General features: G+C 48.2%; 1 protein-coding gene across 1 annotated transcript in view; it reads left to right on the top strand.

Moving 5' to 3' along the window:
* The first annotated feature begins 938 nt into the window (after window positions 1–938).
* The window catches only part of DDX60 (DExD/H-box helicase 60), a 179511-nt gene continuing 164820 nt past the window's right edge, over window positions 939–15629 (top strand). The window contains exon 1 of the mRNA XM_066573553.1: window positions 939–1006. The gene's annotated coding sequence lies outside the window, so the exon portion shown is untranslated. The remainder of the gene's footprint in view (window positions 1007–15629) is intronic.

Raw genomic sequence — 15629 nt, forward strand, 5'->3', positions numbered from 1 at the left:
GTTACAACGCCATTCTGCAGCGCTCCCAAATCATTCATTCATCAAAAATTTTATTATGAGATGCTGCGCACGTCACATCAACCTCACTGTGCAATCATCTTCTGTAATATTACTTTTAGCTGAAATGTTCATTAATGTCATTAGTTGCCATATAGGTGCCCCAAGTGGACACTGTGGGCAAAGTTACTGACATTACATAGGGATGCACTTACTTTTGCAGTTAGCATTAAATAATCAAGTTATGACCCCTTTACTTTTCCTATTTACGACCTAAAGAATAATCCTGCCAAATTTCACGTTTGTGCGGTCCAGATGTGTTGTATTAGTTATATAACATAGGGGGTACTTACTTTCACGCTTCGAATTGAATCAAGTTGTGATTCCTTTAGTTCTTTTACTTAGAACCTATTTACCTCAGCACTGTAAGAAATAGCAACCAATGATAGTGCAGCTATCATTTTACCTCAGCAGTATAAAAGCTGAAAGTTGAGCTGTGATTGGTTACTATTGGCAACAAAAATTACCATTTTTAATTACGCCAGTGTAATTACTGGTGCTGAAGAACGCTCGTGCAAAATTTCACTCAAATCGGACCAGAATTGTGGATTTGTATGCGACACAAACAAACAGATTTTACATTTTATATATAAGATTTGCTTTTGTTTTTATGCAACATCTGTCTTAACTTGTGTTTTTTGGGTACAAACGAAGGAAATTCCTTTTAAACTGTGTGCATTTTAGGCATTAGGATATAGGAGTCTTACGTCATCAAATAGGAAGATGCTGAAGTCTGGAAATGGAAACTGATTTCTATGGAGTAACAGCCTGAGAAACGAAACTCATCCGCTCTCTCTGCTCCGTGGGGCGTAGCACAGCCTCTCTGCGAGCGCAGTGCATTATAGCAGGCAGCAGGGAGCAGGAAGTAAACATTAGCAGGGTATTGATCCTGAGAAGAAGCAGACTTATCAGCTTCTAGGTTACCAGTCATTCCACTTGGATAGGCGCAGTAAGTACGAGCCACTGTTTGTGTGATATTCAGAAAACTTAATTCAAATTTGTAACTTTTTAACTATATAATGACACTATCACAGGTCGTGTATTAGCGCCCCAAGGAAACCGCGGTTGTGCGGCGATATGCGTGGGGTATCAGCCTGCATTACGCACTCAGATCTCTGCAGCTATTTGAACCTGGATGGGTCCTTATTGGAGCATAATTTTGGTATACTAAACATCTTCTTGTGACCTCCGTACCATATCATTGAATACTTTGTATTGTGTAGTTGGGTATGTATGACCTTTTCTGTTATTTGCTTCGCACTACCAATCTTTCATTTTTTTTTACACTCTTTTTTATTGGCACTTTAATACAGATAAAGAAAAAAATATACATCGACATAATACAATTTTACATAAAGTTCTAGTCGCATCTTAACAGTTTCTGTTTGTCAAACGTTGTTAATCACACTTATGTGCCATCCAATTTTTCTTTTATTTATTTCCCTCTATCACCCCTCCCCCTAAGGCCTCACAGAGCCCCGCACAGAAATAGAGCATTCCGCGGTTTGTTTGCCATGCCGCCGCGGAATTTCCGCCCATCTGCAGGCGGCTTAATTTCCCAAAACTTAATACTTTGCTAAATAAACATAAATGAAACAAATGGCTAGTGGTTTACTAAACTAACCCGCAGTACGCTTTCCCGTGGTCACTTTCCTTCTATATTTTGTCATGTGATTTTAAGAATTCCCAATAGGTTCATGTGATTTTGTTCATGGTACCATGTTGTGTTGGTAAATTGTTGCATGCATTCTTTTATTTTGTTAGGGTCAAGATATTTTTCTATAAATTCTCTCCATTTTTTGAAAAACTTTTTAGCTTGGGACTCCGCACATCTTTCTATCTCAATTCTCTCCATTTTTAACAGATACTTTAGTTGTTGTATGACGTCTTTTACTTCTGGTAGTTTAGCTATCAGCCAGTTGTTTAAAATACACCTTTTGCTGACTAATAGGATATTGTGAATCATTTGGGCCTTTCTCGTGTTTTCTGGTAATTGGTGAAATATAAAGGTTTGTGGGGTTAGATGTAGCACCAAACTTTCTTAAGAAAAATTGACTCGTGTGTCACCAGACTTTATGTTCTTCATTTAACAGGCAGGTACTTGTAAAACCCAGATTTGAGGTTCAGGTTGTGTAATTATTATTTTTGACCATAGAATATATTTATTGGTAATAAATGTAATTTTATGCTAGAAGCCATTATGAACAGCATGAATTAACATTTTAAAAACCTAAAATGTTGACTTTTTAAAACAGTTTGACTAGTCAAACAAATATGGCTACTAAAGGTCATTCATAACGCATGGGAAATAATGTACTATAATATTGCATACATAATTATAAACTAGCGAACAATGTATAGTTTTAAATAGGATATGATATGGTACATTACATTATTGGATGTATGGATATAAAAATTGTTGACTTAGGGCTGAAACAGACGAACGTGAATTTGTCATGTTTTGTAGCTGTGAAAATCAACACTTATGACCTTCTAGACCTTCAAACATCAGGTATTGGATAGACTTAGATTTCTTAGTATTCTCAATTTTCATAGCATTTAACAGTTTATTATTATTACTTCTTTTAAAGTGCAGTTAGGGTGAATGTAGACAGCCGGGTCGCATCCTGCTGCGAGAGTTCTCGCAGCGGGATGCAACCAATGGCCCTGCAGTGACCCGCGGCTCATCTCCTCCGATGTCTTCTCTCTGCTCTGCGATGTGCCGGCTGGCGCACAGATGCACATGCGCAGAGCAAGAGCAGAACCGGCGTGTCAGCGGTGACGTTTCTGTGCGGGCCTCTGTGAGGCTTGCACAGATATAGGACATGCCATGATTTGTTTACCGCGGGAGTTTTTACGCGGGCAATTTGCGGCTGTCTGCATAGGATTGCATAAACCAATGCAATCCTATGGCAGATTGCACAGGCGGAAATTCTGCGGGAAATCCCGCTGCGGAATTTCCGCCCGTGTGCATTCACACTAAATTCCAGGGAGCTGTAGAAATGAAAACAGGGGTTTAAATATGTTACATGCATAAAACAACAAGAAAAAAAAAATCTACTAAATAACTTAGGCCTCCTGCACACGAGCGGATTTGCATTGCGAATTCCAGAGCGGGATTCCACCTCTGAATTCTGTAGCAAATCAAGCCCATAGCATGCTATGAGAAAACACAATTTTCTGCTCAGGAACGGAAATCGATAGCGATTTTCCACTCGTGGGAAAGAAATCGCAGCATACTACGATTTTCTACGGGCTATGCTTAAAGTCAATGAAAGCCGTCCGTTCCTCGGCCATTCTGTAATCATGATTGCATAATGCTTGCAAGGACCATGTCATCGCCATAGCAATGGCACAGCGTCCTCTCAACTGCGCATGCTCTGGCCGTCGCTCAGGCCGACACTTTCGCAGCAGAGGAGGCCGCGTTATCGCCATAGTGATGGTGTGGCGTCCTCTGTACTGCCCATGTTGTGGCCAGCGTCCTGGCTGACATATTCCTTACAGAGAAGAAGACCGGCGGAGCAGTAAGCTGGGGGTCACCTGCCGGGCACTGGGTCGTACTCTGCTGCAGGAATCCTGCATGTGGTTTCCGACATGCCCGTGTGCATGCGACCTAACAAATCGATAACGAGAAAGAGGACTGTGAGGACTAACACACTTCAGGGAAGGGGACAGCTTTTCAAGGTGGTGGAGACTCTGATGCGTTGGGATAGTTCTTGAGTTCTAGAGTAGAAGTGATGCAAATCTTGGAGAATCTTGTGAGGATCAGAGTTTATGTATAGGCAGGTATTATTACATCAGAGATGTATGGAGGGAACAAGTTGTGGACCGTCTTGTATATCATTGGTATCTTGAATTGGATTCTCTGGACAATTGGTAACCTGTTAAGGGATTGGCAAAGTAAAGGCAGGGGAGTAATGGGTGAAGAGGTGTATTAGCTGGGCAGCAGAGTTGTGGATGGATTGGCGGCACAAAAGCATTGGATTGGAGGCTGCAGAGAAGAATATTACAATGGTCTAGATGAGAGGTGATGAAGGCATGTGCTTTTATCTATCTCCTCTGTGGAAAATATGGACAACTGCCTTATAATCATCAGAGTAACAAGCGTCTTCTGAGTCTAAATGTCCACTCTCATAAGCTTCACCCTATCCACAGATCCAGTGAGATACATCAGATTCTCAGAGAATGTATTTGGGGTGTTCCTTAATCGCTGTTTAGCCTTCAGGGAGTTGTGTATTTGGCTATTTCAATGCATTGATTACACAAGTTCTAAACAGGTAGTTTAACTTTTATAGGGCTCATATCTTTATTATTGTACTTAGTAAGAACCTTCCTAGGGCCTTCCTAAGGCTCAATGCCCACAAATGGATTATCGCTGCAGAATTCACGGCCAGACGCCCGCTGCAAATTCAGCAGCAATGTCTGTCCATAGCATGCCACTATAACAATTCTTCCTTGCCCACGAGAGGAAATCAACAACGGTTTTTCGCTTGCGGGAAAGAATCTTAGCATGCAGTCAATGGAAGCCGTCCAATCCACGGTGAGTCCAAAATGTCAATTTTGAAATTGACGCAAATTCATGTCATTACCGATGCGCTGGCCGAGACACTCGCTGCGGATCCGGACAGGTGAGCATAGGGTCCCTGGCCGGCACCGGGTCTGATTCCGCTGCGAGATAGGCAGGAGGCCTAAAACGCATAAAAACATCATCATAAACAAAGTTAGTACCTATAAACATACTCATACATCTGCATGATACTGGAAATTATTGAGCAGGTGCCTGTATTTATATTCTTAGCAGCCTGAATGTAACTTGCTTCTGTGCTGTCCTTCATGGTATTGAGGCACTACCAGTTAGTGCATAGAAGCCTAAAAGAACCCCCATCTTATGGTATTTGGGCATCTGGTGTAACGTTCTGCATGGAGAGGCACCACTTCTCCAATCTGGCATGTAACAGAGGCTGGTGATCTCTGTATAACACTGTTCAGGTGGCCTTTCTATATGTGTGTATGTGTATGTGTAGAGATGAGCGAGCACCAAAATGCTCGGGTGCTCGTTACTCGGGACGAAAATTTCGCGATGCTCGAGGGTTCGTTTTGAATAACGAACCCCATTGAAGTCAATGGGCGACCCGAGCATTTTTGTATATCGCCGATGCTCGCTAAGGTTTCCATTTGTGAAAATCTGGGCAATTCAAGAAAGTGATGGGAACGACACAGCAACGGATAGGGCAGGCGAAGGGCTACGTGTTGGGCTGCATCTCAAGTTCACAGGTCCCACTATTAAGCCACAATAGCGGCAAGAGTGGGCCCCCCCCCCTCCCAACAATTTTAAGTTCTGAAAAGCCCTCATTAGCAATGCATACCTTAGCTAAGCACCACACTACCTCCAACAAAGCACAATCACTGCCTGCATGACACTGCGCTGCCACTTCTCCTGGGTTACATGCTGCCCAACCCCCCCCCCCGCACGACCCAGTGTCCACAGCACACACCAAAGTGTCCCTGCACAGCCTTCAGCTGCCCTGATGCCACGCCACACTCATGTCTAAGTGCGTCTGCCATGAGGAGGAACCGCAGGCACACACTGCAGAGGGTTGGCACGGCTAGGCAGCGACCCTCTTTAAAAGGGGCAGGACGATAGCCCACAATGCTGTACAGAAGCAATGAGAAATATAATCCTGTGCCACCGCCATCAGGAGCTGCACACGTGGGCATAGCAATGGGGAACCTATGTGCCACACACTATTCATTCTGTCAAGGTGTCTGCATGCCCCAGTCAGACCGCGGTTTTTTATAAATAGTCACAGGCAGGTACAACTCCGCAATGGGAATTCCGTGTGCACCCACAGCATGGGTGGCTCCCTGGAACCCACCGGCTGTACATAAATGTATCCCATTCCAGTGCCCTGGACAGCAGAGCTAACGTCAGATTAAATGCAGGTGGGCTTCGGCCCACACTGCATGCCCCAACCTGACCGGGCTTTTTAATTCACAGACACAGGCAGGTACAACTCCCTATTGTGAAGTCCCTGTGGACCGACAGCATGGGTGGGTGCCAGGAAGCCACCGGCAGCACATAAATATATCCCATTGCATTGCCCATCACAGCTGAGGTAATGTCATGTTTAATGCAGGTGGGCTTCAGCCCACACTGCATGCCCCAGTCAGACTGGGGTTCTTTAGAAGTGGACACATGCAGTTACAGCTCCGTGTGGACCGACAGCATGGGTGGGTGCCAGGAAGCCACCGGCGGTACATAAATATATCCCATTGCAGTGTCCATCACAGCTGAGGTAATGTCATGTTTAATGCAGGTGGGCTTCGGCCCACACTGCATGCCCCAGTCAGACTGGGGTTCTTTAGAAGTGGACACATGCAGTTACAACTCCGTGTGGACCGACAGCATGGGTGGCTCCCTGGAACCCACCGGCGGTACATAAATATATCCCATTGGAGTGCCCAGCACAGCTGAGGTAATGTCATGTTTAATGCAGGTGGGCTTCGGCCCACACTGCATGCCCCAGCCAGACTGGGGTTCTTTAGAAGTGGACACATGCATTTACAACTCCGTGTGGACCGACAGCATGGGTGGGTGCGGTACATAAATATATCCCATTGCAGTGCCCAGCACAGCTGATGTAACGTCAGCTGTAATACAGGTGGGCAAAAATTAATTGGATTACACTGTAGGCGAGGGCCCCAAAAAATTGGTGTACCAACAGTACTAATGTACCTCAGAAAAATTGCCCATGCCCAACCAAGAGGGCAGGTGAAACCCATTAATTGCTTTGGTTAATGTGGCTTAATTGGTAACTAGGCCTGGAGGCAGCCCAGTTAAAATAAAAATTGGTTCAGGTGCAAGTTTCAACGCTTTAATGAGCATTGAAACGTATAAAAATTGTTTAGAAAAATTATATGACTGAGCCTTGTGGGCCGAAGAAAAATTGCCCGTTCGGCGTGATTACGTGAGGTTTCAGGAGGAGGAGCAGGAGGAGGAGGAGGAATATTATACAGAGATTGATGAAGCAAAAATGTCCCCGTTTTTGATGGTGATAGAGAACGATGCTTCCATCCGCGGGTGCAGCCTACGTATTGCTTAGGTATCGCTGCTGTCCGCTGGTGGAGAAGAGAAGTCTGGGGAAATCCAGGCTTTGTTCATCTTGATGAGTGTAAGCCTGTCGGCACTGTCGGTGGACAGGCGGGTACGCTTATCTGTGATGATTCCCCCAGCCGCACTAAACACCCTCTCTGACAAGATGCTAGCCACAGGACAAGCAAGCACCTCCAGGGCATACAGCGCGAGTTTAGGCCACGTGTCCAGCTTCGACACCCAGTAGTTGTAGGGGGCAGAGGCGTCACGGAGGACGGTCGTGTGATCGGCTACGTACTCCCTCACCATCCTTTTACAGTGCTCCCGCCGACTCAGCCTTGACTGGGGAGCGGTGACACAGTCTTGCTGGGGAGCCAGAAAGCTGTCAAAGGCCTTAGAGAGTGTTCCCCTGCCTGTGCTGTACATGCTGCCTGATCTCCACGCCTCCCCTGCTACCTGGCCCTCGGAACTGCGCCTTCTGCCACTAGCGCTGTCGGATGGGAAGTTTACCATCAACTTGTCCGCCAGGGTCCTGTGGTATAAAATCACTCTCGAACCCCTTTCCTCTTCGGGTATCAGAGTGGAAAAGTTCTCCTTATACCGTGGGTCAAGCAGTGTGTACACCCAGTAATCCGTAGTGGCCAGAATGCGTGTAATGCGAGGGTCACGAGAAAGGCATCCTAACATGAAGTCCGCCATGTGTGCCAGAGTACCTGTACGCAACACATGGCTGTCCTCACTAGGAAGATCACTTTCAGGATCCTCCTCCTCCTCCTCCTCCTCCTCAGGCCATACACGCTAAAAGGATGACAGGCAAGCAGCATGGGTACCCTCAGCAGTGGGCCAAGCTGTCTCTTCCCCCTCCTCCTCATCCTCCTCATGCTCCTCCTCCTCCTCAACGCGCTGAGATATAGACAGGAGGGTGCTCTGACTATCCAGCGACATACTGTCTTCCCCCGCCTCTGTTTCCGAGCGCAAAGCGTCTGCCTTTATGCTTTGCAGGGGACTTCTCAAGAGGCATAGCAGAGGAATGGTGACGCTAATGATTGCAGCATCGCCGCTCACCATCTGGGTAGACTCCTCAAAGTTTCCAAGGACCTGGCAGATGTCTGCCAACCAGGTCCACTCTTCTGTAAAGAATTGAGGAGGCTGACTCCCACTGCGCCGCCCATGTTGGAGTTGGTATTCCACTATAGCTCTACGCTGCTCATAGAGCCTGGCCAACATGTGGAGCGTAGAGTTCCACCGTGTGGGCACGTCGCACAGCAGTCGGTGCACTGGCAGATAAAACAGATGTTGCAGGGTGCGCAGGGTGGCAGCGTCCGTGTGGGACTTGCGGAAATGTGCGCAGAGCCGGCGCACCTTTCCGAGCAGGTCTGACAAGCATGGGTAGCTTTTCAGAAAGCGCTGAACCACCAAATTAAAGATGTGGGCCAAGCATGGCACGTGCGTGAGGCTGCCGAGCTGCCGAGCCGCCACCAGGTTACGGCCGTTGTCACTCACGACCATGCCCGGTTGGAGGCTCAGCGGCGCAAGCCAGCGGTCGGTCTGCTCTGTCAGACCCTGCAGCAGTTCGTGGGCCGTGTGCCTCTTATCTCCTAAGCAGAGTAGTTTCAGCACGGCCTGCTGACGCTTGCCCACCGCTGTGCTGCCACGCCGCACGACACCGACTGCTGCCGACGTGCTGCTGCTGACACATCTTGATTGCGAGACAGAGGTTGCGGAGGAGGAGGAGGGTGGTTTAGTGGAGGAAGCATACACCGCTGCAGATACCACCACTGAGCTGGGGCACGCAATTCTGGGGGTGGGTAGGACGTGAGCGGTCCTAGGCTCTGACTCGGTCCCAGCCTCCACTAAATTCACCCAATGTGCCGTCAGGGAGATATAATGGCCCTGACCGCTGTGCTTGTCCACGTGTCCGTTGTTAAGTGGACCTTGGCAGTAACCAAGTTGGTGAGGGCGCGTACAATGTTGCGGGAGACGTGGTCGTGCAGGGCTGGGACGGCACATCGGGAAAAGTAGTGGCGACTGGGAACTGAGTAGCGCGGGGCCGCCGCCACCATCATACTTTTGAAAGCCTCCGTTTCCACAAGCCTATACGGCAGCATCTCCAGGCTGATAAATTTGGCTATGTGCACGTTTAATGCTTGAGCGTGCGGGTGCGTGGCGGCGTACTTGCGCTTGCGCTCCAACACTTGCTCTAGCGACGGCTGGACGGTGCACTGAGAGACATTGGTGGATGGGGCCGAGGACAGCGGAGGTGAGGGTGTGGGTGCAGGACAGGAGACGGTAGTGCCTGTGTCCTGAGAGGGGGGTTGGATCTCAGTGGCAGGTTGGGGCACAGGGGGCGAGGCAGCAGTGCAAACCGGAGGCGGTGAACGGCCTTCGTCCCACCTTGTGGGGTGCTTGGCCATCATATTTCTGCGCATGCTGGTGGTGGTGAGGCTGGTGGCGGTGGCTCCCCGGCTGATCTTGGCGCGACACAGGTTGCACACCACTGTTCGTCGGTCGTCTGCACTCTCAGTGAAAAACTGCCAGACCTTTGAGCACCTCGGCCTCTGCAGGGTGGCATGGCGTGAGGGGGTGCTTTGGGAAGCAGTTGGTGGATTATTCAGTCTGGCCCTGCCTCTACCCTGGCCACTGCACTGCCTCTTCCAACCTGCCCTGCTGCTGCCCTTGCCTCCCCCTCTGAAGACCTGTCCTCAGTAGGCGTAGCAAACCAGGTGGGGTCAGTCACCTCATCGTTGTGCTGCTCTTCCTCCGAATCCTCTGTGCGCTCCTCACTTGGACTTACTGGCCTTACTACTACCTCACTGATAGACAACTGTGTCTCATCGTCATCGTCCTCCTCACCCACTGAAAGCTCTTGAGACAGTTGCTGGAAGTCACCAGCCTCATCCCCCGGACCCCGGGAACTTTCAAAAGGTTGGGCATCGGTCACGACAAACTCCTCCAGTGGGAGAGGATTCGGAACCATTGCTGCCCATTCTGGGCAGGGGCCCGAGAACAGTTCCTGGGAGTCTGCCTGCTCTTCAGAATGTGTCATTGTAATGGAGTGAGGAGGCTGGGAGGAAGGAGGAGCAGCAGCCAGAGGATTCAGAGTTGCAGCAGTGGACGACGCAGAACTCTGGGTGGTCGATAGATTGCTGGATGCACTTTGTGCCATCCACGACAGGACCTGCTCACACTGCTCATTTTCTCATAAAGGTCTACCGCGTGTACCCATTAATTGTGAGATGAATGTGGGGACGCCAGAAACGTGCCTCTCTCCTAATCCCGCAGCAGTCAGCTGTGATACACCTGGATCAGGAGCTCGGTCTGTGCCCACACCCTGACTTGGGCCTCCGCGTCCTCGCCCATGTCCACGTCCACGTCCTCTAGGCCTACCCCTACCCCTCAGCATGGTGTATTACCAGTAGTGCAGAAACAGAACGCTGTAATTAAATGTGCCACTTATTGGCCTGTGGTTGGAGGCTGACTTCACTTACGGAACACACAGCAGAGCCAGGAAAGAATTTTGCGCAAACCTGCTGTAACACTTAGCTGGCTGCGTATGAATTAGGACAACTACCCCCAGCAGAGACCCAGTACACTGAGGACGGTCACAGGCAGCCCAAATAGATTTTTTTTCCCAAATGTTTTTGGAAAGGCCCACTGCCTATATACACTAAATATGTCTTCTGTCCCTGCGTCACCACTACTGGCCCTGGACTATGTAAAATTAATGCAGAGTCAGACAGTATCACTGTGGACAGGAATACAGCGGTGATGTAACAGCCAACACAGAGCCAGGAAAGAATTTTGCGCAAGCCTGCTGTAACACTTAGCTGGCTGCGTATGAATTAGGACAACTACCCCCAGCAGAGACCCAGTACACTGAGGACGGTCACAGGCAGCCCAAATAGATTTTTTTTCCCAAATGTTTTTGGAAAGGCCCACTGCCTATATACACTAAATATGTCTTCTGTCCCTGCGTCACCACTACTGGCCCTGGAGTATGTAAAATAACTGCAGACTGTTGCACTGTGGACAGGAATACAGCGGTGATGTAACAGCCAACACAGAGCCAGGAAAGAATTTTGCGCAAGCCTGCTGTAACACTTAGCTGGCTGCGTATCAATTAGGACAACTACCCCCAGCAGAGACCCAGTACACTGAGGATGGTCACAGGCAGCCCACATAGATTTTTTTTTCCAAATGTTTTTAGAAAGGCCCACTGCCTATATACACTAAATATGTCTTCTGTCCCTGCCTCACAACTACTGGCCCTGGACAATGTAAAATAACTGCAGACTGTTGCACTGTGGACAGGAATACAGCGGTGATGTAACAGCCAACACAGAGCCAGGAAAGAATTTTGCGCAAGCCTGCTGTAACACTTAGCTGGCTGCGTATGAATTAGGACAACTACCCCCAGCAGAGACCCAGTACACTGAGGATGGTCACAGGCAGCCCAAATAGATTTTTTTTCCCAAATGTTTTTTGGAAAGGCCCACTGCCAATATACACTAAATATGTCTTCTGTCCCTGCGTCACCACTACTGGCCCTGGACTATGTAAAATTACTGCAGACTGTTGCACTGTGGACAGGAATACAGCGGTCATGTAACAGCCAACACAGAGCCAGGAAAGAATTTTGCGCAAGCCTACTGTGACACTTAGCTGGCTGCGTATGAATTAGGACAACTACCCCCAGCAGGGACCCAGTACACTGAGGACGGTCACAGGCAGCCCAAATAGATTTTTTTTCCCAAATGTTTTTGGAAAGGCCCACTGCCTATAAACACTAAATATGTCTTCTGTCCCTTCCTCACCACTACTGGCCCTGGACAATGTAAAATAACTGCAGACTGTTGCACTGTGGACAGGAATACAGCAGTCATGTAACAGCCAACACAGAGCCAGGAAAGAATTTTGCGCAAGCCTGCTGTAACACTTAGCTGGCTGCGTATGAATTAGGACAACTACCTCCAGCAGAGACCCAGTACACTGAGGACGGTCACAGGCAGCCCAAATAGATTTTTTTCCCAAATGTTTTTGGAAAGGCCCACTGCCAATATACACTAAATATGTCTTCTGTCCCTGCGTCACCACTACTGGCCCTGGACAATGTAAAATTACTGCAGACTGTTGCACTGTGGACAGGAATACCGCGGTGATGTAACAGCCAACACAGAGCCAGGAAAGAATTTTGTGCAAGCCTGCTGTAACACTTAGCTGGCTGCGTATGAATTAGGACAACTACCCCCAGCAGAGACCCAGTACACTGAGGACGGTCACAGGCAGCCCAAATAGATTTTTTTTCCCAAATGTTTTTGGAAAGGCCCACTGCCTATATACACTAAATATGTCTTCTGTCCCTGCGTCTCCACTACTGGCCCTGGACTATGTAAAATTACTGCAGACTGTTGCACTGTGGACAGGAATACAGCGGTGATGTAACAGCCAACACAGAGCCAGGAAAGAATTTTGCGCAAGCCTGCTGTAACACTTAGGTGGCTGCGTATGAATTAGGACAACTACCCCCAGCAGGGACCCAGTACACTAAGGATGGTCACAGGCAGCCCAAATAGATTTTTTTCCCTAATATTTTTGGAAAGGCCCACTGCCTATATACACCAAATATGTCTTCTTTCCCTTCCTCACCACTACTAGCCCTGGACAATGTAAAATAACTGCAGACTGTTGCACTGTGGACAGGAATACAGCGGTGATGTAACAGCCAACACAGAGCCAGGAAAGAATTTTGCGCAAGCCTACTGTAACACTTAGCTGGCTGCGTATCAATTAGGACAACTACCCCCAGCAGAGACCCAGTACACTGAGGACGGTCACAGGCAGCCCAAATAGATTTTTTTTCCCAAATGTTTTTTGGAAAGGCCCACTGCCAATATACACTAAATATGTCTTCTGTCCCTGCGTCACCACTACTGGCCCTGGACTATGTAAAATTACTGCAGACTGTTGCACTGTGGACAGGAATACAGCGGTGATGTAACAGCCAACACAGAGCCAGGAAAGAATTTTGCGCAAGCCTACTGTGACACTTAGCTGGCTGCGTATGAATTAGGACAACTACCTCCAGCAGAGACCCAGTACACTGGGGACGGTCACAGGCAGCCCAAATAGATTTTTTTTCCCAAATGTTTTTGGAAAGGCCCACTGCCTATATACACTAAATATGTCTTCTGTCCCTGCGTCACCACTACTGGCCCTGGACTATGTAAAATTACTGCAGACTGTTGCACTGTGGACAGGAATACAGCGGTGATGTAACAGCCAACACAGAGCCAGGAAAGAATTTTGCGCAAGCCTGCTGTAACACTTAGCTGGCTGCGTATGAATTAGGACAACTACCCCCAGCAGAGACCCAGTACACCGAGGACGGTCACAGGCAGCCCAAATAGATTTTTTTCCCAAATGTTTTTGGAAAGGCCCACTGCCTATATACACTAAATATGTCTTCTGTCCCTTCCTCACCACTACTGGCCCTGGACAATGTAAAATAACTGCAGACTGTTGAACTGTGGACAGGAATACAGCGGTCATGTAACAGCCAACACAGAGCCAGGAAAGAATTTTGCGCAAGCCTGCTGTAACACTTAGCTGGCTGCGTATGAATTAGGACAACTACCCCCAGCAGAGACCCAGTACACTGAGGACGGTCACAGGCAGCCCAAATAGATTTTTTTCCCCAAATGTTTTTTGGAAAGGCCCACTGCCTATATACACTAAATATGTCTTCTGTCCCTGCGTCACCACTACTGGCCCTGGACTATGTAAAATTTCTGCAGACTGTTGCACTGTGGACAGGAATATAGCGGTGATGTAACAGCCAACACAGAGCCAGGAAAAAATCTTGCGCAAGCCTGCTGTAACACTTAGCTGGCTGCGTATAAATTAGGACAACTACGCCCAGCAGAGACCATGTACACTGAGGATGGTCACAGGCATCCCAAATAGATTTTTTTCCCAAATGTTTTTGGAAAGGCCCACTGCCTATATACACTAAATATGTCTTCTGTCCCTGCGTCACCACTACTGGCCCTGGACAATGTAAAATTACTGCAGACTGTTGCACTGTGGACAGGAATACAGCGGTGATGTAACAGCCAACACAGAGCCAGGAAAGAATTTTGCGCAAGCCAGCTGTAACACTTAGCTGGCTGCGTATGAATTAGGACAACTACCCCCAGCAGAGACCCAGTACACCGAGGACGGTCACAGGCAGCCCAAATAGATCTTTTTCCCAAATGTTTTTGGAAAGGCCCACTGCCTATATACACTAAATATGTCTTCTGTCCCTGCGTCACCACTACTGGCCCTGGACTATGTAAAATTACTGCAGACTGTTGCACTGTGGACAGGAATGCAGCGGTGATGTAACAGCCAACACAGAGCCAGGAAAGAATTTTGCGCAAGCCTGCTGTAACACTTAGCTGGCTGCGTATGAATTAGGACAACTACCCCCAGCAGAGACCCAGTACACTGAGGACGGTCACAGGCAGCTGAAATAGATTTTTTTTCCCAAATGTTTTTGGAAAGGCCCACTGCCTATATACACTAAATATGTCTTCTGTCCCTGCGTCACCACCACTGACCCTGGACAATGTAAAATAACTGCAGACTGTTGCACTGTGGACAGGAATACAGCGGTCATGTAACAGCCAACACAGAGCCAGGAAAGAATTTTGCGCAAGCCTGCTGTAACACTTAGCTGGCTGCGTATGAATTAGGACAACTACCCCCAGCAGAGACCCAGTACACTGAGGACGGTCACAGGCAGCCCAAATAGATTTTTTTTCCCAATGCTCCTCTTCTGGCCAGGGATTGAAAATCCCCGCCTCCTGAAGCGCTGCCTCTGCTTGGCTGAGCGCTGTGACCAATTAGAGGCAGTGCTTAGCATTGAATGACAATGCAAGAAGACTCACCGGAGATAACAGTGCTACTAAGGTGGTGTATTTATACTTTTTATTTTATTTTTTCTACAGTTATGGACTTTTTTTGTGGTAGGGATTACATTTCACAGCTTATAGGGCTTATATTTCACAGCAGTGGCAGAGGACCGCGACCCTGTCCCATTGATTTCAGTGGGGCTGGCGCTGCTGCCGCTGGCCCCATTGCAATCAATGGGAGAAGGTCACTATCTCCTGCCGTGGCTGTGACATCCACAGCAGGAGATTCCTTCAGCCCTGCTGGGATGGTTGGCTGTTTTACCTGTATAAAAGCCTCGTATCCAGGAATTCTAAAGGATTGCTAGAGCAATATCGGAGCGTTAATCACATCCCGATATCGCTCTCGCCAGTGTGCTGGAGCCCTAAGGTAGGTAAAGCTCCCTGGTGCAAGCACCAAGTCATGACTGACTCTTAGGGTGGTGTCATATTATGGAGTTTTCTTGGCAGACTGTTTTTTTGCGGGGTGGTTTGCCATTACCTTCCCTAGTCATCTTTTACCCCCCAGCAAGCTGGGTACTCATTTT

Source organism: Eleutherodactylus coqui, chromosome 7 (genome assembly GCF_035609145.1).
Source record: "Eleutherodactylus coqui strain aEleCoq1 chromosome 7, aEleCoq1.hap1, whole genome shotgun sequence".
In the NCBI taxonomy this organism is placed as follows: domain Eukaryota; kingdom Metazoa; phylum Chordata; class Amphibia; order Anura; family Eleutherodactylidae; genus Eleutherodactylus; species Eleutherodactylus coqui.